Source organism: Elephas maximus, chromosome 16, assembly GCF_024166365.1.
Source record: "Elephas maximus indicus isolate mEleMax1 chromosome 16, mEleMax1 primary haplotype, whole genome shotgun sequence".
Lineage (NCBI taxonomy): Eukaryota > Metazoa > Chordata > Mammalia > Proboscidea > Elephantidae > Elephas > Elephas maximus.
The window spans coordinates 90,597,966-90,621,105 of record NC_064834.1 but is presented as its reverse complement, the minus strand read 5'-3'; positions in this window follow the sequence as shown (position 1 = coordinate 90,621,105).

The following is a 23,140-nucleotide window of genomic DNA, read 5'->3' as shown; positions in this document are numbered from 1 at the left end:
CCGTTTCGCCCAGCTCCCTGCGGGAAAGCGAAAGCAAAGGACGTTTTTCTCCCTCTAACTGCTTTCGTCAGAGGAACGGGGGAAGTCACAGCCTTCTTTCTCTCCCTGAGATACACACAATCTGACGTTGCCTCCGAGCTCCGTTCTCGGCAAAGAACTGAAACGGACATAGGTTCCTGTGGGGAAGCCCACGGCTTTGCTGGGATTTCTCTGGGCAGTGTGTTTTCCCTGGGCCTCGGCGTACCCACACTATCTCGTCAGGGCAACGCTGCATGGGACTTGCTCTGCCAGCAGAGAGCTGCCGCGTCGTCCGTGGGGCTGGGAAACCTTGCTTTGGCCAGTGCCAATGCACCGAATTCAGGCCGAAAGAAAAGAGACTGGGAAAAGGCCTTCTCTCCCCGGCTGCTTTCCCAGTCTCTTCCTAGAAGCTAAAGCTCTGTCGTTGCTCCTCTGGCAGGAGAGCTGCACCGCGATGTAGTTTTTCAGAAGAAGCCTTGCGTTTGCGAGAGCAAACGAGGACTGCACTGCGGGCAAGGGGAAGGAAGGGAAGCTTCTCTCCCTCTGCCTGCCTTTGCTCAGAGGGCTGGGTGAAGTCAGGGAGTTCTCCCTTTCACCGAGAAACGTGCGGGCTGCTGTTGCCTGTGCGCTCTCTTCTTTGGAAAAGAGTCTGCAGTGGCACACTTTGTACCGTGGAAAGGCAGCGGGGTCTGCCGAGATTTCTTTCCAGGCGCTTTGCTCTCCCTGGGGCAAAGCGAGCCTTCACGATAGCTGAACGCTAACACTGCATACGCGTTGTGCTTGGAGAGCGGGGCTGCCGCCAGGCAGTTCTCCGGGGGAAAACGGCCCTTCGCGCAGGGCCGTTTCGCCCAGCTCCCTGCGGGAAAGCGAAAGCAAAGGACGTTTTTCTCCCTCTAACTGCTTTCGTCAGAGGAACGGGGGAAGTCACAGCCTTCTTTCTCTCCCTGAGATACACACAATCTGACGTTGCCTCCGAGCTCCGTTCTCGGCAAAGAACTGAAACGGACATAGGTTCCTGTGGGGAAGCCCACGGCTTTGCTGGGATTTCTCTGGGCAGTGTGTTTTCCCTGGGCCTCGGCGTACCCACACTATCTCGTCAGGGCAACGCTGCATGGGACTTGCTCTGCCAGGAGAGAGCTGCCGCGTCGTCCGTGGGGCTGGGAAACCTTGCTTTGGCCAGTGCCAATGCACCGAATTCAGGCCGAAAGAAAAGAGACTGGGAAAAGGCCTTCTCTCCCCGGCTGCTTTCCCAGTCTCTTCCTAGAAGCTAAAGCTCTGTCGTTGCTCCTCTGACAGGAGAGCTGCACCGCGATGTAGTTTTTCAGAAGAAGCCTTGCGTTTGCGAGAGCAAACGAGGACTGCACTGCGGGCAAGGGGAAGGAAGGGAAGCTTCTCTCCCTCTGCCTGCCTTTGCTCAGAGGGCTGGGTGAAGTCAGGGAGTTCTCCCTTTCACCGAGAAACGTGCGGGCTGCTGTTGCCTGTGCGCTCTCTTCTTTGGAAAAGAGTCTGCAGTGGCACACTTTGTACCGTGGAAAGGCAGCGGGGTCTGCCGAGATTTCTGTCCAGGCGCTTTGCTCTCCCTGGGGCAAAGCGAGCCTTCACGATAGCTGAACGCTAACACTGCATACGCGTTGTGCTTGGAGAGCGGGGCTGCCGCCAGGCAGTTCTCCGGGGGAAAACGGCCCTTCGCGCAGGGCCGTTTCGCCCAGCTCCCTGCGGGAAAGCGAAAGCAAAGGACGTTTTTCTCCCTCTAACTGCTTTCGTCAGAGGAACGGGGGAAGTCACAGCCTTCTTTCTCTCCCTGAGATACACACAATCTGACGTTGCCTCCGAGCTCCGTTCTCGGCAAAGAACTGAAACGGACATAGGTTCCTGTGGGGAAGCCCACGGCTTTGCTGGGATTTCTCTGGGCAGTGTGTTTTCCCTGGGCCTCGGCGTACCCACACTATCTCGTCAGGGCAACGCTGCATGGGACTTGCTCTGCCAGGAGAGAGCTGCCGCGTCGTCCGTGGGGCTGGGAAACCTTGCTTTGGCCAGTGCCAATGCACCGAATTCAGGCCGAAAGAAAAGAGACTGGGAAAAGGCCTTCTCTCCCCGGCTGCTTTCCCAGTCTCTTCCCAGAAGCTAAAGCTCTGTCGTTGCTCCTCCGGCAGGAGAGCTGCACCGCGATGTAGTTTTTCAGAAGAAGCCTTGCGTTTGCGAGAGCAAACGAGGACTGCACTGCGGGCGAGGGGAAGGAAGGGAAGCTTCTCTCCCTCTGCCTGCCTTTGCTCAGAGGGCTGGGTGAAGTCAGGGAGTTCTCCCTTTCACCGAGAAACGTGCGGGCTGCTGTTGCCTGTGCGCTCTCTTCTTTGGAAAAGAGTCTGCACTTGCACACTGTGCACCGTGGAAAGGCAGCGGGGTCTGCCAAGATTTTGTCCCCAGGCGCTTTGCTCTCCCCGGGCCAAAGCGAGCCTTCACGATAGCTGAACGCTAACACTGCATACGCGTTGTGCTTGGAGAGCGGGGCTGCCGCCAGGCAGTTCTCCGGGGGAAAACGGCCCTTCGCGAAGGGCCGTTTCGCCCAGCTCCCTGCGGGAAAGCGAAAGCAAAGGACGTTTTTCTCCCTCTAACTGCTTTCGTCAGAGGAACGGGGGAAGTCACAGCCTTCTTTCTCTCCCTGAGATACACACAATCTGACGTTGCCTCCGAGCTCCGTTCTCGGCAAAGAACTGAAACGGACATAGGTTCCTGTGGGGAAGCCCACGGCTTTGCTGGGATTTCTCTGGGCAGTGTGTTTTCCCTGGGCCTCGGCGTACCCACACTATCTCGTCAGGGCAACGCTGCATGGGACTTGCTCTGCCAGCAGAGAGCTGCCGCGTCGTCCGTGGGGCTGGGAAACCTTGCTTTGGCCAGTGCCAATGCACCGAATTCAGGCCGAAAGAAAAGAGACTGGGAAAAGGCCTTCTCTCCCCGGCTGCTTTCCCAGTCTCTTCCTAGAAGCTAAAGCTCTGTCGTTGCTCCTCTGGCAGGAGAGCTGCACCGCGATGTAGTTTTTCAGAAGAAGCCTTGCGTTTGCGAGAGCAAACGAGGACTGCACTGCGGGCAAGGGGAAGGAAGGGAAGCTTCTCTCCCTCTGCCTGCCTTTGCTCAGAGGGCTGGGTGAAGTCAGGGAGTTCTCCCTTTCACCGAGAAACGTGCGGGCTGCTGTTGCCTGTGCGCTCTCTTCTTTGGAAAAGAGTCTGCAGTGGCACACTTTGTACCGTGGAAAGGCAGCGGGGTCTGCCGAGATTTCTTTCCAGGCGCTTTGCTCTCCCTGGGGCAAAGCGAGCCTTCACGATAGCTGAACGCTAACACTGCATACGCGTTGTGCTTGGAGAGCGGGGCTGCCGCCAGGCAGTTCTCCGGGGGAAAACGGCCCTTCGCGCAGGGCCGTTTCGCCCAGCTCCCTGCGGGAAAGCGAAAGCAAAGGACGTTTTTCTCCCTCTAACTGCTTTCGTCAGAGGAACGGGGGAAGTCACAGCCTTCTTTCTCTCCCTGAGATACACACAATCTGACGTTGCCTCCGAGCTCCGTTCTCGGCAAAGAACTGAAACGGACATAGGTTCCTGTGGGGAAGCCCACGGCTTTGCTGGGATTTCTCTGGGCAGTGTGTTTTCCCTGGGCCTCGGCGTACCCACACTATCTCGTCAGGGCAACGCTGCATGGGACTTGCTCTGCCAGGAGAGAGCTGCCGCGTCGTCCGTGGGGCTGGGAAACCTTGCTTTGGCCAGTGCCAATGCACCGAATTCAGGCCGAAAGAAAAGAGACTGGGAAAAGGCCTTCTCTCCCCGGCTGCTTTCCCAGTCTCTTCCCAGAAGCTAAAGCTCTGTCGTTGCTCCTCCGGCAGGAGAGCTGCACCGCGATGTAGTTTTTCAGAAGAAGCCTTGCGTTTGCGAGAGCAAACGAGGACTGCACTGCGGGCGAGGGGAAGGAAGGGAAGCTTCTCTCCCTCTGCCTGCCTTTGCTCAGAGGGCTGGGTGAAGTCAGGGAGTTCTCCCTTTCACCGAGAAACGTGCGGGCTGCTGTTGCCTGTGCGCTCTCTTCTTTGGAAAAGAGTCTGCACTTGCACACTGTGCACCGTGGAAAGGCAGCGGGGTCTGCCAAGATTTTGTCCCCAGGCGCTTTGCTCTCCCCGGGCCAAAGCGAGCCTTCACGATAGCTGAACGCTAACACTGCATACGCGTTGTGCTTGGAGAGCGGGGCTGCCGCCAGGCAGTTCTCCGGGGGAAAACGGCCCTTCGCGAAGGGCCGTTTCGCCCAGCTCCCTGCGGGAAAGCGAAAGCAAAGGACGTTTTTCTCCCTCTAACTGCTTTCGTCAGAGGAACGGGGGAAGTCACAGCCTTCTTTCTCTCCCTGAGATACACACAATCTGACGTTGCCTCCGAGCTCCGTTCTCGGCAAAGAACTGAAACGGACATAGGTTCCTGTGGGGAAGCCCACGGCTTTGCTGGGATTTCTCTGGGCAGTGTGTTTTCCCTGGGCCTCGGCGTACCCACACTATCTCGTCAGGGCAACGCTGCATGGGACTTGCTCTGCCAGCAGAGAGCTGCCGCGTCGTCCGTGGGGCTGGGAAACCTTGCTTTGGCCAGTGCCAATGCACCGAATTCAGGCCGAAAGAAAAGAGACTGGGAAAAGGCCTTCTCTCCCCGGCTGCTTTCCCAGTCTCTTCCTAGAAGCTAAAGCTCTGTCGTTGCTCCTCTGGCAGGAGAGCTGCACCGCGATGTAGTTTTTCAGAAGAAGCCTTGCGTTTGCGAGAGCAAACGAGGACTGCACTGCGGGCAAGGGGAAGGAAGGGAAGCTTCTCTCCCTCTGCCTGCCTTTGCTCAGAGGGCTGGGTGAAGTCAGGGAGTTCTCCCTTTCACCGAGAAACGTGCGGGCTGCTGTTGCCTGTGCGCTCTCTTCTTTGGAAAAGAGTCTGCAGTGGCACACTTTGTACCGTGGAAAGGCAGCGGGGTCTGCCGAGATTTCTTTCCAGGCGCTTTGCTCTCCCTGGGGCAAAGCGAGCCTTCACGATAGCTGAACGCTAACACTGCATACGCGTTGTGCTTGGAGAGCGGGGCTGCCGCCAGGCAGTTCTCCGGGGGAAAACGGCCCTTCGCGAAGGGCCGTTTCGCCCAGCTCCCTGCGGGAAAGCGAAAGCAAAGGACGTTTTTCTCCCTCTAACTGCTTTCGTCAGAGGAACGGGGGAAGTCACAGCCTTCTTTCTCTCCCTGAGATACACACAATCTGACGTTGCCTCCGAGCTCCGTTCTCGGCAAAGAACTGAAACGGACATAGGTTCCTGTGGGGAAGCCCACGGCTTTGCTGGGATTTCTCTGGGCAGTGTGTTTTCCCTGGGCCTCGGCGTACCCACACTATCTCGTCAGGGCAACGCTGCATGGGACTTGCTCTGCCAGGAGAGAGCTGCCGCGTCGTCCGTGGGGCTGGGAAACCTTGCTTTGGCCAGTGCCAATGCACCGAATTCAGGCCGAAAGAAAAGAGACTGGGAAAAGGCCTTCTCTCCCCGGCTGCTTTCCCAGTCTCTTCCCAGAAGCTAAAGCTCTGTCGTTGCTCCTCCGGCAGGAGAGCTGCACCGCGATGTAGTTTTTCAGAAGAAGCCTTGCGTTTGCGAGAGCAAACGAGGACTGCACTGCGGGCGAGGGGAAGGAAGGGAAGCTTCTCTCCCTCTGCCTGCCTTTGCTCAGAGGGCTGGGTGAAGTCAGGGAGTTCTCCCTTTCACCGAGAAACGTGCGGGCTGCTGTTGCCTGTGCGCTCTCTTCTTTGGAAAAGAGTCTGCACTTGCACACTGTGCACCGTGGAAAGGCAGCGGGGTCTGCCAAGATTTTGTCCCCAGGCGCTTTGCTCTCCCCGGGCCAAAGCGAGCCTTCACGATAGCTGAACGCTAACACTGCATACGCGTTGTGCTTGGAGAGCGGGGCTGCCGCCAGGCAGTTCTCCGGGGGAAAACGGCCCTTCGCGAAGGGCCGTTTCGCCCAGCTCCCTGCGGGAAAGCGAAAGCAAAGGACGTTTTTCTCCCTCTAACTGCTTTCGTCAGAGGAACGGGGGAAGTCACAGCCTTCTTTCTCTCCCTGAGATACACACAATCTGACGTTGCCTCCGAGCTCCGTTCTCGGCAAAGAACTGAAACGGACATAGGTTCCTGTGGGGAAGCCCACGGCTTTGCTGGGATTTCTCTGGGCAGTGTGTTTTCCCTGGGCCTCGGCGTACCCACACTATCTCGTCAGGGCAACGCTGCATGGGACTTGCTCTGCCAGGAGAGAGCTGCCGCGTCGTCCGTGGGGCTGGGAAACCTTGCTTTGGCCAGTGCCAATGCACCGAATTCAGGCCGAAAGAAAAGAGACTGGGAAAAGGCCTTCTCTCCCCGGCTGCTTTCCCAGTCTCTTCCTAGAAGCTAAAGCTCTGTCGTTGCTCCTCCGGCAGGAGAGCTGCACCGCGATGTAGTTTTTCAGAAGAAGCCTTGCGTTTGCGAGAGGAAACGAGGACTGCACTGCGGGCAAGGGGAAGGAAGGGAAGCTTCTCTCCCTCTGCCTGCCTTTGCTCAGAGGGCTGGGTGAAGTCAGGGAGTTCTCCCTTTCACCGAGAAACGTGCGGGCTGCTGTTGCCTGTGCGCTCTCTTCTTTGGAAAAGAGTCTGCAGTGGCACACTTTGTACCGTGGAAAGGCAGCGGGGTCTGCCGAGATTTCTTTCCAGGCGCTTTGCTCTCCCTGGGGCAAAGCGAGCCTTCACGATAGCTGAACGCTAACACTGCATACGCGTTGTGCTTGGAGAGCGGGGCTGCCGCCAGGCAGTTCTCCGGGGGAAAACGGCCCTTCGCGCAGGGCCGTTTCGCCCAGCTCCCTGCGGGAAAGCGAAAGCAAAGGACGTTTTTCTCCCTCTAACTGCTTTCGTCAGAGGAACGGGGGAAGTCACAGCCTTCTTTCTCTCCCTGAGATACACACAATCTGACGTTGCCTCCGAGCTCCGTTCTCGGCAAAGAACTGAAACGGACATAGGTTCCTGTGGGGAAGCCCACGGCTTTGCTGGGATTTCTCTGGGCAGTGTGTTTTCCCTGGGCCTCGGCGTACCCACACTATCTCGTCAGGGCAACGCTGCATGGGACTTGCTCTGCCAGGAGAGAGCTGCCGCGTCGTCCGTGGGGCTGGGAAACCTTGCTTTGGCCAGTGCCAATGCACCGAATTCAGGCCGAAAGAAAAGAGACTGGGAAAAGGCCTTCTCTCCCCGGCTGCTTTCCCAGTCTCTTCCCAGAAGCTAAAGCTCTGTCGTTGCTCCTCCGGCAGGAGAGCTGCACCGCGATGTAGTTTTTCAGAAGAAGCCTTGCGTTTGCGAGAGCAAACGAGGACTGCACTGCGGGCGAGGGGAAGGAAGGGAAGCTTCTCTCCCTCTGCCTGCCTTTGCTCAGAGGGCTGGGTGAAGTCAGGGAGTTCTCCCTTTCACCGAGAAACGTGCGGGCTGCTGTTGCCTGTGCGCTCTCTTCTTTGGAAAAGAGTCTGCACTTGCACACTTTGCACCGTGGAAAGGCAGCGGGGTCTGCCAAGATTTTGTCCCCAGGCACTTTGCTCTCCCCGGGCTAAAGCGAGCCTTCACGATAGCTGAACGCTAACACTGCATACGCGTTCCCCTTGCAGAACGGGGCTCTCCCTGGGCCAAAGCGAGCCTTCACAATAGCTGAACGCTAACACTGCATACGCGTTGTGCTTGGAGAGCGGGGCTGCCGCCAGGCAGTTCTCCGGGGGAAAACGGCCCTTCGCGCAGGGCCGTTTCGCCCAGCTCCCTGCGGGAAAGCGAAAGCAAAGGACGTTTTTCTCCCTCTAACTGCTTTCGTCAGAGGAACGGGGGAAGTCACAGCCTTCTTTCTCTCCCTGAGATACTCACAATCTGACGTTGCCTCCGAGCTCCGTTCTCGGCAAAGAACTGAAACGGACATAGGTTCCTGTGGGGAAGCCCACGGCTTTGCTGGGATTTCTCTGGGCAGTGTGTTTTCCCTGGGCCTCGGCGTACCCACACTATCTCGTCAGGGCAACGCTGCATGGGACTTGCTCTGCCAGGAGAGAGCTGCCGCGTCGTCCGTGGGGCTGGGAAACCTTGCTTTGGCCAGTGCCAATGCACCGAATTCAGGCCGAAAGAAAAGAGACTGGGAAAAGGCCTTCTCTCCCCGGCTGCTTTCCCAGTCTCTTCCTAGAAGCTAAAGCTCTGTCGTTGCTCCTCTGGCAGGAGAGCTGCACCGCGATGTAGTTTTTCAGAAGAAGCCTTGCGCTTGCGAGAGCAAACGAGGACTGCACTGCGGGCAAGGGGAAGGAAGGGAAGCTTCTCTCCCTCTGCCTGCCTTTGCTCAGAGGGCTGGGTGAAGTCAGGGAGTTCTCCCTTTCACCGAGAAACGTGCGGGCTGCTGTTGCCTGTGCGCTCTCTTCTTTGGAAAAGAGTCTGCAGTGGCACACTTTGTACCGTGGAAAGGCAGCGGGGTCTGCCGAGATTTCTTTCCAGGCGCTTTGCTCTCCCTGGGGCAAAGCGAGCCTTCACGATAGCTGAACGCTAACACTGCATACGCGTTGTGCTTGGAGAGCGGGGCTGCCGCCAGGCAGTTCTCCGGGGGAAAACGGCCCTTCGCGCAGGGCCGTTTCGCCCAGCTCCCTGCGGGAAAGCGAAAGCAAAGGACGTTTTTCTCCCTCTAACTGCTTTCGTCAGAGGAACGGGGGAAGTCACAGCCTTCTTTCTCTCCCTGAGATACACACAATCTGACGTTGCCTCCGAGCTCCGTTCTCGGCAAAGAACTGAAACGGACATAGGTTCCTGTGGGGAAGCCCACGGCTTTGCTGGGATTTCTCTGGGCAGTGTGTTTTCCCTGGGCCTCGGCGTACCCACACTATCTCGTCAGGGCAACGCTGCATGGGACTTGCTCTGCCAGGAGAGAGCTGCCGCGTCGTCCGTGGGGCTGGGAAACCTTGCTTTGGCCAGTGCCAATGCACCGAATTCAGGCCGAAAGAAAAGAGACTGGGAAAAGGCCTTCTCTCCCCGGCTGCTTTCCCAGTCTCTTCCCAGAAGCTAAAGCTCTGTCGTTGCTCCTCCGGCAGGAGAGCTGCACCGCGATGTAGTTTTTCAGAAGAAGCCTTGCGTTTGCGAGAGCAAACGAGGACTGCACTGCGGGCGAGGGGAAGGAAGGGAAGCTTCTCTCCCTCTGCCTGCCTTTGCTCAGAGGGCTGGGTGAAGTCAGGGAGTTCTCCCTTTCACCGAGAAACGTGCGGGCTGCTGTTGCCTGTGCGCTCTCTTCTTTGGAAAAGAGTCTGCACTTGCACACTGTGCACCGTGGAAAGGCAGCGGGGTCTGCCAAGATTTTGTCCCCAGGCGCTTTGCTCTCCCCGGGCCAAAGCGAGCCTTCACGATAGCTGAACGCTAACACTGCATACGCGTTGTGCTTGGAGAGCGGGGCTGCCGCCAGGCAGTTCTCCGGGGGAAAACGGCCCTTCGCGAAGGGCCGTTTCGCCCAGCTCCCTGCGGGAAAGCGAAAGCAAAGGACGTTTTTCTCCCTCTAACTGCTTTCGTCAGAGGAACGGGGGAAGTCACAGCCTTCTTTCTCTCCCTGAGATACACACAATCTGACGTTGCCTCCGAGCTCCGTTCTCGGCAAAGAACTGAAACGGACATAGGTTCCTGTGGGGAAGCCCACGGCTTTGCTGGGATTTCTCTGGGCAGTGTGTTTTCCCTGGGCCTCGGCGTACCCACACTATCTCGTCAGGGCAACGCTGCATGGGACTTGCTCTGCCAGCAGAGAGCTGCCGCGTCGTCCGTGGGGCTGGGAAACCTTGCTTTGGCCAGTGCCAATGCACCGAATTCAGGCCGAAAGAAAAGAGACTGGGAAAAGGCCTTCTCTCCCCGGCTGCTTTCCCAGTCTCTTCCTAGAAGCTAAAGCTCTGTCGTTGCTCCTCTGGCAGGAGAGCTGCACCGCGATGTAGTTTTTCAGAAGAAGCCTTGCGTTTGCGAGAGCAAACGAGGACTGCACTGCGGGCAAGGGGAAGGAAGGGAAGCTTCTCTCCCTCTGCCTGCCTTTGCTCAGAGGGCTGGGTGAAGTCAGGGAGTTCTCCCTTTCACCGAGAAACGTGCGGGCTGCTGTTGCCTGTGCGCTCTCTTCTTTGGAAAAGAGTCTGCAGTGGCACACTTTGTACCGTGGAAAGGCAGCGGGGTCTGCCGAGATTTCTTTCCAGGCGCTTTGCTCTCCCTGGGGCAAAGCGAGCCTTCACGATAGCTGAACGCTAACACTGCATACGCGTTGTGCTTGGAGAGCGGGGCTGCCGCCAGGCAGTTCTCCGGGGGAAAACGGCCCTTCGCGCAGGGCCGTTTCGCCCAGCTCCCTGCGGGAAAGCGAAAGCAAAGGACGTTTTTCTCCCTCTAACTGCTTTCGTCAGAGGAACGGGGGAAGTCACAGCCTTCTTTCTCTCCCTGAGATACACACAATCTGACGTTGCCTCCGAGCTCCGTTCTCGGCAAAGAACTGAAACGGACATAGGTTCCTGTGGGGAAGCCCACGGCTTTGCTGGGATTTCTCTGGGCAGTGTGTTTTCCCTGGGCCTCGGCGTACCCACACTATCTCGTCAGGGCAACGCTGCATGGGACTTGCTCTGCCAGGAGAGAGCTGCCGCGTCGTCCGTGGGGCTGGGAAACCTTGCTTTGGCCAGTGCCAATGCACCGAATTCAGGCCGAAAGAAAAGAGACTGGGAAAAGGCCTTCTCTCCCCGGCTGCTTTCCCAGTCTCTTCCCAGAAGCTAAAGCTCTGTCGTTGCTCCTCCGGCAGGAGAGCTGCACCGCGATGTAGTTTTTCAGAAGAAGCCTTGCGTTTGCGAGAGCAAACGAGGACTGCACTGCGGGCGAGGGGAAGGAAGGGAAGCTTCTCTCCCTCTGCCTGCCTTTGCTCAGAGGGCTGGGTGAAGTCAGGGAGTTCTCCCTTTCACCGAGAAACGTGCGGGCTGCTGTTGCCTGTGCGCTCTCTTCTTTGGAAAAGAGTCTGCACTTGCACACTGTGCACCGTGGAAAGGCAGCGGGGTCTGCCAAGATTTTGTCCCCAGGCGCTTTGCTCTCCCCGGGCCAAAGCGAGCCTTCACGATAGCTGAACGCTAACACTGCATACGCGTTGTGCTTGCAGAGCGGGGCTGCCGCCAGGCAGTTCTCCGGGGGAAAACGGCCCTTCGCGAAGGGCCGTTTCGCCCAGCTCCCTGCGGGAAAGCGAAAGCAAAGGACGTTTTTCTCCCTCTAACTGCTTTCGTCAGAGGAACGGGGGAAGTCACAGCCTTCTTTCTCTCCCTGAGATACACACAATCTGACGTTGCCTCCGAGCTCCGTTCTCGGCAAAGAACTGAAACGGACATAGGTTCCTGTGGGGAAGCCCACGGCTTTGCTGGGATTTCTCTGGGCAGTGTGTTTTCCCTGGGCCTCGGCGTACCCACACTATCTCGTCAGGGCAACGCTGCATGGGACTTGCTCTGCCAGCAGAGAGCTGCCGCGTCGTCCGTGGGGCTGGGAAACCTTGCTTTGGCCAGTGCCAATGCACCGAATTCAGGCCGAAAGAAAAGAGACTGGGAAAAGGCCTTCTCTCCCCGGCTGCTTTCCCAGTCTCTTCCTAGAAGCTAAAGCTCTGTCGTTGCTCCTCTGGCAGGAGAGCTGCACCGCGATGTAGTTTTTCAGAAGAAGCCTTGCGTTTGCGAGAGCAAACGAGGACTGCACTGCGGGCAAGGGGAAGGAAGGGAAGCTTCTCTCCCTCTGCCTGCCTTTGCTCAGAGGGCTGGGTGAAGTCAGGGAGTTCTCCCTTTCACCGAGAAACGTGCGGGCTGCTGTTGCCTGTGCGCTCTCTTCTTTGGAAAAGAGTCTGCAGTGGCACACTTTGTACCGTGGAAAGGCAGCGGGGTCTGCCGAGATTTCTTTCCAGGCGCTTTGCTCTCCCTGGGGCAAAGCGAGCCTTCACGATAGCTGAACGCTAACACTGCATACGCGTTGTGCTTGGAGAGCGGGGCTGCCGCCAGGCAGTTCTCCGGGGGAAAACGGCCCTTCGCGAAGGGCCGTTTCGCCCAGCTCCCTGCGGGAAAGCGAAAGCAAAGGACGTTTTTCTCCCTCTAACTGCTTTCGTCAGAGGAACGGGGGAAGTCACAGCCTTCTTTCTCTCCCTGAGATACACACAATCTGACGTTGCCTCCGAGCTCCGTTCTCGGCAAAGAACTGAAACGGACATAGGTTCCTGTGGGGAAGCCCACGGCTTTGCTGGGATTTCTCTGGGCAGTGTGTTTTCCCTGGGCCTCGGCGTACCCACACTATCTCGTCAGGGCAACGCTGCATGGGACTTGCTCTGCCAGGAGAGAGCTGCCGCGTCGTCCGTGGGGCTGGGAAACCTTGCTTTGGCCAGTGCCAATGCACCGAATTCAGGCCGAAAGAAAAGAGACTGGGAAAAGGCCTTCTCTCCCCGGCTGCTTTCCCAGTCTCTTCCCAGAAGCTAAAGCTCTGTCGTTGCTCCTCCGGCAGGAGAGCTGCACCGCGATGTAGTTTTTCAGAAGAAGCCTTGCGTTTGCGAGAGCAAACGAGGACTGCACTGCGGGCGAGGGGAAGGAAGGGAAGCTTCTCTCCCTCTGCCTGCCTTTGCTCAGAGGGCTGGGTGAAGTCAGGGAGTTCTCCCTTTCACCGAGAAACGTGCGGGCTGCTGTTGCCTGTGCGCTCTCTTCTTTGGAAAAGAGTCTGCACTTGCACACTGTGCACCGTGGAAAGGCAGCGGGGTCTGCCAAGATTTTGTCCCCAGGCGCTTTGCTCTCCCCGGGCCAAAGCGAGCCTTCACGATAGCTGAACGCTAACACTGCATACGCGTTGTGCTTGGAGAGCGGGGCTGCCGCCAGGCAGTTCTCCGGGGGAAAACGGCCCTTCGCGAAGGGCCGTTTCGCCCAGCTCCCTGCGGGAAAGCGAAAGCAAAGGACGTTTTTCTCCCTCTAACTGCTTTCGTCAGAGGAACGGGGGAAGTCACAGCCTTCTTTCTCTCCCTGAGATACACACAATCTGACGTTGCCTCCGAGCTCCGTTCTCGGCAAAGAACTGAAACGGACATAGGTTCCTGTGGGGAAGCCCACGGCTTTGCTGGGATTTCTCTGGGCAGTGTGTTTTCCCTGGGCCTCGGCGTACCCACACTATCTCGTCAGGGCAACGCTGCATGGGACTTGCTCTGCCAGGAGAGAGCTGCCGCGTCGTCCGTGGGGCTGGGAAACCTTGCTTTGGCCAGTGCCAATGCACCGAATTCAGGCCGAAAGAAAAGAGACTGGGAAAAGGCCTTCTCTCCCCGGCTGCTTTCCCAGTCTCTTCCTAGAAGCTAAAGCTCTGTCGTTGCTCCTCCGGCAGGAGAGCTGCACCGCGATGTAGTTTTTCAGAAGAAGCCTTGCGTTTGCGAGAGGAAACGAGGACTGCACTGCGGGCAAGGGGAAGGAAGGGAAGCTTCTCTCCCTCTGCCTGCCTTTGCTCAGAGGGCTGGGTGAAGTCAGGGAGTTCTCCCTTTCACCGAGAAACGTGCGGGCTGCTGTTGCCTGTGCGCTCTCTTCTTTGGAAAAGAGTCTGCAGTGGCACACTTTGTACCGTGGAAAGGCAGCGGGGTCTGCCGAGATTTCTTTCCAGGCGCTTTGCTCTCCCTGGGGCAAAGCGAGCCTTCACGATAGCTGAACGCTAACACTGCATACGCGTTGTGCTTGGAGAGCGGGGCTGCCGCCAGGCAGTTCTCCGGGGAAAAACGGCCCTTCGCGAAGGGCCGTTTCGCCCAGCTCCCTGCGGGAAAGCGAAAACAAAGGACGTTTTTCTCCCTCTAACTGCTTTCGTCAGAGGAACGGGGGAAGTCACAGCCTTCTTTCTCTCCCTGAGATACACACAATCTGACGTTGCCTCCGAGCTCCGTTCTCGGCAAAGAACTGAAACGGACATAGGTTCCTGTGGGGAAGCCCACGGCTTTGCTGGGATTTCTCTGGGCAGTGTGTTTTCCCTGGGCCTCGGCGTACCCACACTATCTCGTCAGGGCAACGCTGCATGGGACTTGCTCTGCCAGGAGAGAGCTGCCGCGTCGTCCGTGGGGCTGGGAAACCTTGCTTTGGCCAGTGCCAATGCACCGAATTCAGGCCGAAAGAAAAGAGACTGGGAAAAGGCCTTCTCTCCCCGGCTGCTTTCCCAGTCTCTTCCTAGAAGCTAAAGCTCTGTCGTTGCTCCTCTGGCAGGAGAGCTGCACCGCGATGTAGTTTTTCAGAAGAAGCCTTGCGTTTGCGAGAGCAAACGAGGACTGCACTGCGGGCGAGGGGAAGGAAGGGAAGCTTCTCTCCCTCTGCCTGCCTTTGCTCAGAGGGCTGGGTGAAGTCAGGGAGTTCTCCCTTTCACCGAGAAACGTGCGGGCTGCTGTTGCCTGTGCGCTCTCTTCTTTGGAAAAGAGTCTGCACTTGCACACTGTGCACCGTGGAAAGGCAGCGGGGTCTGCCAAGATTTTGTCCCCAGGCGCTTTGCTCTCCCCGGGCCAAAGCGAGCCTTCACGATAGCTGAACGCTAACACTGCATACGCGTTGTGCTTGGAGAGCGGGGCTGCCGCCAGGCAGTTCTCCGGGGGAAAACGGCCCTTCGCGAAGGGCCGTTTCGCCCAGCTCCCTGCGGGAAAGCGAAAGCAAAGGACGTTTTTCTCCCTCTAACTGCTTTCGTCAGAGGAACGGGGGAAGTCACAGCCTTCTTTCTCTCCCTGAGATACACACAATCTGACGTTGCCTCCGAGCTCCGTTCTCGGCAAAGAACTGAAACGGACATAGGTTCCTGTGGGGAAGCCCACGGCTTTGCTGGGATTTCTCTGGGCAGTGTGTTTTCCCTGGGCCTCGGCGTACCCACACTATCTCGTCAGGGCAACGCTGCATGGGACTTGCTCTGCCAGGAGAGAGCTGCCGCGTCGTCCGTGGGGCTGGGAAACCTTGCTTTGGCCAGTGCCAATGCACCGAATTCAGGCCGAAAGAAAAGAGACTGGGAAAAGGCCTTCTCTCCCCGGCTGCTTTCCCAGTCTCTTCCCAGAAGCTAAAGCTCTGTCGTTGCTCCTCCGGCAGGAGAGCTGCACCGCGATGTAGTTTTTCAGAAGAAGCCTTGCGTTTGCGAGAGCAAACGAGGACTGCACTGCGGGCGAGGGGAAGGAAGGGAAGCTTCTCTCCCTCTGCCTGCCTTTGCTCAGAGGGCTGGGTGAAGTCAGGGAGTTCTCCCTTTCACCGAGAAACGTGCGGGCTGCTGTTGCCTGTGCGCTCTCTTCTTTGGAAAAGAGTCTGCACTTGCACACTTTGCACCGTGGAAAGGCAGCGGGGTCTGCCAAGATTTTGTCCCCAGGCACTTTGCTCTCCCCGGGCTAAAGCGAGCCTTCACGATAGCTGAACGCTAACACTGCATACGCGTTCCCCTTGCAGAACGGGGCTCTCCCCGGGCCAAAGCGAGCCTTCACGATAGCTGAACGCTAACACTGCATACGCGTTGTGCTTGGAGAGCGGGGCTGCCGCCAGGCAGTTCTCCGGGGAAAAACGGCCCTTCGCGAAGGGCCGTTTCGCCCAGCTCCCTGCGGGAAAGCGAAAGCAAAGGACGTTTTTCTCCCTCTAACTGCTTTCGTCAGAGGAACGGGGGAAGTCACAGCCTTCTTTCTCTCCCTGAGATACACACAATCTGACGTTGCCTCCGAGCTCCGTTCTCGGCAAAGAACTGAAACGGACATAGGTTCCTGTGGGGAAGCCCACGGCTTTGCTGGGATTTCTCTGGGCAGTGTGTTTTCCCTGGGCCTCGGCGTACCCACACTATCTCGTCAGGGCAACGCTGCATGGGACTTGCTCTGCCAGCAGAGAGCTGCCGCGTCGTCCGTGGGGCTGGGAAACCTTGCTTTGGCCAGTGCCAATGCACCGAATTCAGGCCGAAAGAAAAGAGACTGGGAAAAGGCCTTCTCTCCCCGGCTGCTTTCCCAGTCTCTTCCTAGAAGCTAAAGCTCTGTCGTTGCTCCTCTGGCAGGAGAGCTGCACCGCGATGTAGTTTTTCAGAAGAAGCCTTGCGTTTGCGAGAGCAAACGAGGACTGCACTGCGGGCAAGGGGAAGGAAGGGAAGCTTCTCTCCCTCTGCCTGCCTTTGCTCAGAGGGCTGGGTGAAGTCAGGGAGTTCTCCCTTTCACCGAGAAACGTGCGGGCTGCTGTTGCCTGTGCGCTCTCTTCTTTGGAAAAGAGTCTGCAGTGGCACACTTTGTACCGTGGAAAGGCAGCGGGGTCTGCCGAGATTTCTTTCCAGGCGCTTTGCTCTCCCTGGGGCAAAGCGAGCCTTCACGATAGCTGAACGCTAACACTGCATACGCGTTGTGCTTGGAGAGCGGGGCTGCCGCCAGGCAGTTCTCCGGGGGAAAACGGCCCTTCGCGCAGGGCCGTTTCGCCCAGCTCCCTGCGGGAAAGCGAAAGCAAAGGACGTTTTTCTCCCTCTAACTGCTTTCGTCAGAGGAACGGGGGAAGTCACAGCCTTCTTTCTCTCCCTGAGATACACACAATCTGACGTTGCCTCCGAGCTCCGTTCTCGGCAAAGAACTGAAACGGACATAGGTTCCTGTGGGGAAGCCCACGGCTTTGCTGGGATTTCTCTGGGCAGTGTGTTTTCCCTGGGCCTCGGCGTACCCACACTATCTCGTCAGGGCAACGCTGCATGGGACTTGCTCTGCCAGGAGAGAGCTGCCGCGTCGTCCGTGGGGCTGGGAAACCTTGCTTTGGCCAGTGCCAATGCACCGAATTCAGGCCGAAAGAAAAGAGACTGGGAAAAGGCCTTCTCTCCCCGGCTGCTTTCCCAGTCTCTTCCCAGAAGCTAAAGCTCTGTCGTTGCTCCTCCGGCAGGAGAGCTGCACCGCGATGTAGTTTTTCAGAAGAAGCCTTGCGTTTGCGAGAGCAAACGAGGACTGCACTGCGGGCGAGGGGAAGGAAGGGAAGCTTCTCTCCCTCTGCCTGCCTTTGCTCAGAGGGCTGGGTGAAGTCAGGGAGTTCTCCCTTTCACCGAGAAACGTGCGGGCTGCTGTTGCCTGTGCGCTCTCTTCTTTGGAAAAGAGTCTGCACTTGCACACTGTGCACCGTGGAAAGGCAGCGGGGTCTGCCAAGATTTTGTCCCCAGGCGCTTTGCTCTCCCCGGGCCAAAGCGAGCCTTCACGATAGCTGAACGCTAACACTGCATACGCGTTGTGCTTGGAGAGCGGGGCTGCCGCCAGGCAGTTCTCCGGGGGAAAACGGCCCTTCGCGAAGGGCCGTTTCGCCCAGCTCCCTGCGGGAAAGCGAAAGCAAAGGACGTTTTTCTCCCTCTAACTGCTTTCGTCAGAGGAACGGGGGAAGTCACAGCCTTCTTTCTCTCCCTGAGATACACACAATCTGACGTTGCCTCCGAGCTCCGTTCTCGGCAAAGAACTGAAACGGACATAGGTTCCTGTGGGGAAGCCCACGGCTTTGCTGGGATTTCTCTGGGCAGTGTGTTTTCCCTGGGCCTCGGCGTACCCACACTATCTCGTCAGGGCAACGCTGCATGGGACTTGCTCTGCCAGCAGAGAGCTGCCGCGTCGTCCGTGGGGCTGGGAAACCTTGCTTTGGCCAGTGCCAATGCACCGAATTCAGGCCGAAAGAAAAGAGACTGGGAAAAGGCCTTCTCTCCCCGGCTGCTTTCCCAGTCTCTTCCTAGAAGCTAAAGCTCTGTCGTTGCTCCTCTGGCAGGAGAGCTGCACCGCGATGTAGTTTTTCAGAAGAAGCCTTGCGTTTGCGAGAGCAAACGAGGACTGCACTGCGGGCAAGGGGAAGGAAGGGAAGCTTCTCTCCCTCTGCCTGCCTTTGCTCAGAGGGCTGGGTGAAGTCAGGGAGTTCTCCCTTTCACCGAGAAACGTGCGGGCTGCTGTTGCCTGTGCGCTCTCTTCTTTGGAAAAGAGTCTGCAGTGGCACACTTTGTACCGTGGAAAGGCAGCGGGGTCTGCCGAGATTTCTTTCCAGGCGCTTTGCTCTCCCTGGGGCAAAGCGAGCCTTCACGATAGCTGAACGCTAACACTGCATACGCGTTGTGCTTGGAGAGCGGGGCTGCCGCCAGGCAGTTCTCCGGGGGAAAACGGCCCTTCGCGAAGGGCCGTTTCGCCCAGCTCCCTGCGGGAAAGCGAAAGCAAAGGACGTTTTTCTCCCTCTAACTGCTTTCGTCAGAGGAACGGGGGAAGTCACAGCCTTCTTTCTCTCCCTGAGATACACACAATCTGACGTTGCCTCCGAGCTCCGTTCTCGGCAAAGAACTGAAACGGACATAGGTTCCTGTGGGGAAGCCCACGGCTTTGCTGGGATTTCTCTGGGCAGTGTGTTTTCCCTGGGCCTCGGCGTACCCACACTATCTCGTCAGGGCAACGCTGCATGGGACTTGCTCTGCCAGCAGAGAGCTGCCGCGTCGTCCGTGGGGCTGGGAAACCTTGCTTTGGCCAGTGCCAATGCACCGAATTCAGGCCGAAAGAAAAGAGACTGGGAAAAGGCCTTCTCTCCCCGGCTGCTTTCCCAGTCTCTTCCTAGAAGCTAAAGCTCTGTCGTTGCTCCTCTGACAGGAGAGCTGCACCGCGATGTAGTTTTTCAGAAGAAGCCTTGCGTTTGCGAGAGCAAACGAGGACTGCACTGCGGGCAAGGGGAAGGAAGGGAAGCTTCTCTCCCTCTGCCTGCCTTTGCTCAGAGGGCTGGGTGAAGTCAGGGAGTTCTCCCTTTCACCGAGAAACGTGCGGGCTGCTGTTGCCTGTGCGCTCTCTTCTTTGGAAAAGAGTCTGCAGTGGCACACTTTGTACCGTGGAAAGGCAGCGGGGTCTGCCGAGATTTCTTTCCAGGCGCTTTGCTCTCCCTGGGGCAAAGCGAGCCTTCACGATAGCTGAACGCTAACACTGCATACGCGTTGTGCTTGGAGAGCGGGGCTGCCGCCAGGCAGTTCTCCGGGGGAAAACGGCCCTTCGCGCAGGGCCGTTTCGCCCAGCTCCCTGCGGGAAAGCGAAAGCAAAGGACGTTTTTCTCCCTCTAACTGCTTTCGTCAGAGGAACGGGGGAAGTCACAGCCTTCTTTCTCTCCCTGAGATACACACAATCTGACGTTGCCTCCGAGCTCCGTTCTCGGCAAAGAACTGAAACGGACATAGGTTCCTGTGGGGAAGCCCACGGCTTTGCTGGGATTTCTCTGGGCAGTGTGTTTTCCCTGGGCCTCGGCGTACCCACACTATCTCGTCAGGGCAACGCTGCATGGGACTTGCTCTGCCAGGAGAGAGCTGCCGCGTCGTCCGTGGGGCTGGGAAACCTTGCTTTGGCCAGTGCCAATGCACCGAATTCAGGCCGAAAGAAAAGAGACTGGGAAAAGGCCTTCTCTCCCCGGCTGCTTTCCCAGTCTCTTCCCAGAAGCTAAAGCTCTGTCGTTGCTCCTCCGGCAGGAGAGCTGCACCGCGATGTAGTTTTTCAGAAGAAGCCTTGCGTTTGCGAGAGCAAACGAGGACTGCACTGCGGGCGAGGGGAAGGAAGGGAAGCTTCTCTCCCTCTGCCTGCCTTTGCTCAGAGGGCTGGGTGAAGTCAGGGAGTTCTCCCTTTCACCGAGAAACGTGCGGGCTGCTGTTGCCTGTGCGCTCTCTTCTTTGGAAAAGAGTCTGCACTTGCACACTGTGCACCGTGGAAAGGCAGCGGGGTCTGCCAAGATTTTGTCCCCAGGCGCTTTGCTCTCCCCGGGCCAAAGCGAGCCTTCACGATAGCTGAACGCTAACACTGCATACGCGTTGTGCTTGGAGAGCGGGGCTGCCGCCAGGCAGTTCTCCGGGGGAAAACGGCCCTTCGCGAAGGGCCGTTTCGCCCAGCTCCCTGCGGGAAAGCGAAAGCAAAGGACGTTTTTCTCCCTCTAACTGCTTTCGTCAGAGGAACGGGGGAAGTCACAGCCTTCTTTCTCTCCCTGAGATACACACAATCTGACGTTGCCTCCGAGCTCCGTTCTCGGCAAAGAACTGAAACGGACATAGGTTCCTGTGGGGAAGCCCACGGCTTTGCTGGGATTTCTCTGGGCAGTGTGTTTTCCCTGGGCCTCGGCGTACCCACACTATCTCGTCAGGGCAACGCTGCATGGGACTTGCTCTGCCAGCAGAGAGCTGCCGCGTCGTCCGTGGGGCTGGGAAACCTTGCTTTGGCCAGTGCCAATGCACCGAATTCAGGCCGAAAGAAAAGAGACTGGGAAAAGGCCTTCTCTCCCCGGCTGCTTTCCCAGTCTCTTCCTAGAAGCTAAAGCTCTGTCGTTGCTCCTCTGGCAGGAGAGCTGCACCGCGATGTAGTTTTTCAGAAGAAGCCTTGCGTTTGCGAGAGCAAACGAGGACTGCACTGCGGGCAAGGGGAAGGAAGGGAAGCTTCTCTCCCTCTGCCTGCCTTTGCTCAGAGGGCTGGGTGAAGTCAGGGAGTTCTCCCTTTCACCGAGAAACGTGCGGGCTGCTGTTGCCTGTGCGCTCTCTTCTTTGGAAAAGAGTCTGCAGTGGCACACTTTGTACCGTGGAAAGGCAGCGGGGTCTGCCGAGATTTCTTTCCAGGCGCTTTGCTCTCCCTGGGGCAAAGCGAGCCTTCACGATAGCTGAACGCTAACACTGCATACGCGTTGTGCTTGGAGAGCGGGGCTGCCGCCAGGCAGTTCTCCGGGGGAAAACGGCCCTTCGCGCAGGGCCGTTTCGCCCAGCTCCCTGCGGGAAAGCGAAAGCAAAGGACGTTTTTCTCCCTCTAACTGCTTTCGTCAGAGGAACGGGGGAAGTCACAGCCTTCTTTCTCTCCCTGAGATACACACAATCTGACGTTGCCTCCGAGCTCCGTTCTCGGCAAAGAACTGAAACGGACATAGGTTCCTGTGGGGAAGCCCACGGCTTTGCTGGGATTTCTCTGGGCAGTGTGTTTTCCCTGGGCCTCGGCGTACCCACACTATCTCGTCAGGGCAACGCTGCATGGGACTTGCTCTGCCAGGAGAGAGCTGCCGCGTCGTCCGTGGGGCTGGGAAACCTTGCTTTGGCCAGTGCCAATGCACCGAATTCAGGCCGAAAGAAAAGAGACTGGGAAAAGGCCTTCTCTCCCCGGCTGCTTTCCCAGTCTCTTCCTAGAAGCTAAAGCTCTGTCGTTGCTCCTCTGACAGGAGAGCTGCACCGCGATGTAGTTTTTCAGAAGAAGCCTTGCGTTTGCGAGAGCAAACGAGGACTGCACTGCGGGCAAGGGGAAGGAAGGGAAGCTTCTCTCCCTCTGCCTGCCTTTGCTCAGAGGGCTGGGTGAAGTCAGGGAGTTCTCCCTTTCACCGAGAAACGTGCGGGCTGCTGTTGCCTGTGCGCTCTCTTCTTTGGAAAAGAGTCTGCAGTGGCACACTTTGTACCGTGGAAAGGCAGCGGGGTCTGCCGAGATTTCTGTCCAGGCGCTTTGCTCTCCCTGGGGCAAAGCGAGCCTTCACGATAGCTGAACGCTAACACTGCATACGCGTTGTGCTTGGAGAGCGGGGCTGCCGCCAGGCAGTTCTCCGGGGGAAAACGGCCCTTCGCGCAGGGCCGTTTCGCCCAGCTCCCTGCGGGAAAGCGAAAGCAAAGGACGTTTTTCTCCCTCTAACTGCTTTCGTCAGAGGAACGGGGGAAGTCACAGCCTTCTTTCTCTCCCTGAGATACACACAATCTGACGTTGCCTCCGAGCTCCGTTCTCGGCAAAGAACTGAAACGGACATAGGTTCCTGTGGGGAAGCCCACGGCTTTGCTGGGATTTCTCTGGGCAGTGTGTTTTCCCTGGGCCTCGGCGTACCCACACTATCTCGTCAGGGCAACGCTGCATGGGACTTGCTCTGCCAGGAGAGAGCTGCCGCGTCGTCCGTGGGGCTGGGAAACCTTGCTTTGGCCAGTGCCAATGCACCGAATTCAGGCCGAAAGAAAAGAGACTGGGAAAAGGCCTTCTCTCCCCGGCTGCTTTCCCAGTCTCTTCCCAGAAGCTAAAGCTCTGTCGTTGCTCCTCCGGCAGGAGAGCTGCACCGCGATGTAGTTTTTCAGAAGAAGCCTTGCGTTTGCGAGAGCAAACGAGGACTGCACTGCGGGCGAGGGGAAGGAAGGGAAGCTTCTCTCCCTCTGCCTGCCTTTGCTCAGAGGGCTGGGTGAAGTCAGGGAGTTCTCCCTTTCACCGAGAAACGTGCGGGCTGCTGTTGCCTGTGCGCTCTCTTCTTTGGAAAAGAGTCTGCACTTGCACACTGTGCACCGTGGAAAGGCAGCGGGGTCTGCCAAGATTTTGTCCCCAGGCGCTTTGCTCTCCCCGGGCCAAAGCGAGCCTTCACGATAGCTGAACGCTAACACTGCATACGCGTTGTGCTTGGAGAGCGGGGCTGCCGCCAGGCAGTTCTCCGGGGGAAAACGGCCCTTCGCGAAGGGCCGTTTCGCCCAGCTCCCTGCGGGAAAGCGAAAGCAAAGGACGTTTTTCTCCCTCTAACTGCTTTCGTCAGAGGAACGGGGGAAGTCACAGCCTTCTTTCTCTCCCTGAGATACACACAATCTGACGTTGCCTCCGAGCTCCGTTCTCGGCAAAGAACTGAAACGGACATAGGTTCCTGTGGGGAAGCCCACGGCTTTGCTGGGATTTCTCTGGGCAGTGTGTTTTCCCTGGGCCTCGGCGTACCCACACTATCTCGTCAGGGCAACGCTGCATGGGACTTGCTCTGCCAGCAGAGAGCTGCCGCGTCGTCCGTGGGGCTGGGAAACCTTGCTTTGGCCAGTGCCAATGCACCGAATTCAGGCCGAAAGAAAAGAGACTGGGAAAAGGCCTTCTCTCCCCGGCTGCTTTCCCAGTCTCTTCCTAGAAGCTAAAGCTCTGTCGTTGCTCCTCTGGCAGGAGAGCTGCACCGCGATGTAGTTTTTCAGAAGAAGCCTTGCGTTTGCGAGAGCAAACGAGGACTGCACTGCGGGCAAGGGGAAGGAAGGGAAGCTTCTCTCCCTCTGCCTGCCTTTGCTCAGAGGGCTGGGTGAAGTCAGGGAGTTCTCCCTTTCACCGAGAAACGTGCGGGCTGCTGTTGCCTGTGCGCTCTCTTCTTTGGAAAAGAGTCTGCAGTGGCACACTTTGTACCGTGGA